Source organism: Leucoraja erinacea, unplaced genomic scaffold (genome assembly GCF_028641065.1).
Source record: "Leucoraja erinacea ecotype New England unplaced genomic scaffold, Leri_hhj_1 Leri_619S, whole genome shotgun sequence".
In the NCBI taxonomy this organism is placed as follows: domain Eukaryota; kingdom Metazoa; phylum Chordata; class Chondrichthyes; order Rajiformes; family Rajidae; genus Leucoraja; species Leucoraja erinaceus.
This window is the reverse complement of record NW_026576530.1, coordinates 20,679-22,218: the sequence shown is the minus strand read 5'-3', so window position 1 is coordinate 22,218 and position 1,540 is coordinate 20,679. Positions and strand designations below refer to the sequence as shown.

General features: G+C 54.5%; 1 pseudogene; it reads left to right on the top strand.

Moving 5' to 3' along the window:
- The first annotated feature begins 582 nt into the window (after positions 1-582).
- Positions 583-749, top strand: LOC129694315 (U2 spliceosomal RNA; annotated as a pseudogene).
- The last annotated feature ends 791 nt before the right edge of the window (positions 750-1,540 follow it).

The window sequence follows — 1,540 nt, the reverse complement described above, 5'->3', positions numbered from 1 at the left end:
TACCGGCTGCGGAACTGCCGCGAAGGACCAGGCCCCCCGTGAAACCGGGGTCGGTCCAAGCGGCTCGAAACCCGACACAGGGAACGACGGTCACCGGCGGGAGGAGAAGGAAAGTCGGGAACAGCAGGTAAGAGACCCTGCGTTTCCTTCAACTTAACTTTCTAGGTGCAGACATGGACCAGGTCCATGTAAGGTGCAGAAGGCCGGCGGGAGAACCGCGGAGGAGCGGAGGAGCAGCAGCAGGGCAGCAGCAGCGGCAGCAGCAAGAGCAGCTAAGTGGCAGCGGCAGCAGCAGTGGGCAGCCGGCAGTTTTTGTATAGTAGCACAGACAGCAGCAGTGGCAGCTGGCACTTCGTGAGGAGCTGGCAACGGCAGGAAAAGGAGCAGAAAAAGCATGGGCACATCGATTCCCGGAGGGGGGGAAAAAAACACCTGTGCCCAACTTCGCTCCAGCATGGTGTGAGAAAGTTCATTCTCGGCTCGGCAGCAAAGGACTTTGCAGTTGACTGGCTTGCAATCTACTACAAGGGACCAGTATGTGAGTACCAGGATCGGTCCCCCAGCGGGGTTTTAGTTACAATAATCGCTTCTCGGCTTTTTGGCTAAGATCAAGTGTAGTATCTGTTCTTATCAGTTTAATATCTGATACACCCCTTAAGCTAGGGACTATATATATTATATAAAAAACTATAGTAGCTGTGTATCATCAGTTTTAATGGTCTATAATGTCCCTTATCTAAGGACCATATAAGTAGGAGTGCCCAGAATTGAGGGCAGTAGAGTGGGGTTGACCGGCTGCAACGACCATAAGGGTTGACAGTACCGTCAGTACGGGGGTGGGTCCCCAGGGGGTCTGTCTAAGATAAAGGAGCAGCCAGGAGTGCTGAGAGCGTTGAAGTCAGGTTAAAGGAATAGATGGAAGCAGCTGTGCCAGTTATCCTCCCACACCGGCCATATCCACTTCACGGAAGGAAGGACAAAACTGGAGAAGGAGGGACCCATGGAACAGCGGGCAGCCAGCAGCAGCCAGCGGCACTTGGATCAACCGTAGTGTGGATCAGCTGTGCCCGATGTCGGCCCCGCACCGGCCAGATCCATGTGACCCGAGCGGTAGGCTTTAGACACAAATCAAAACAAGGTAAGTGGACTCGGAAGGGTCCCGACTTTGAATTTTGCATAAAACCGCCGGCAACCAGTGCCCGGAGAGGGCTGGGGAGCGGGAAGAAGCGGTGTATGGAGCCTTGCTCCAACGTGATAAAACCACAGCAGTACCTCTTTGAGGGCTGCACAATGCTTTTACCCCATCAGAGGGGAGCACTGTGGGTCAGTTCTGGGGCTGACCTGCAAGAGGGGTCCGCAGAGAACAAAAGACAAGTGGGCAGCAAGTTTAGCCCCACATGGGGTACCCCGTGTGGGACCTCAAGAGATCTCTAACTCTATGAAAAAAAAAGAGTAGGCAGGACCCTGATGGGCCCAGAAGCCTGGGTAATACAGCGTCCCCCCCCATGATCCTAACACAGCGGAGGGACCCCCTCTGCTG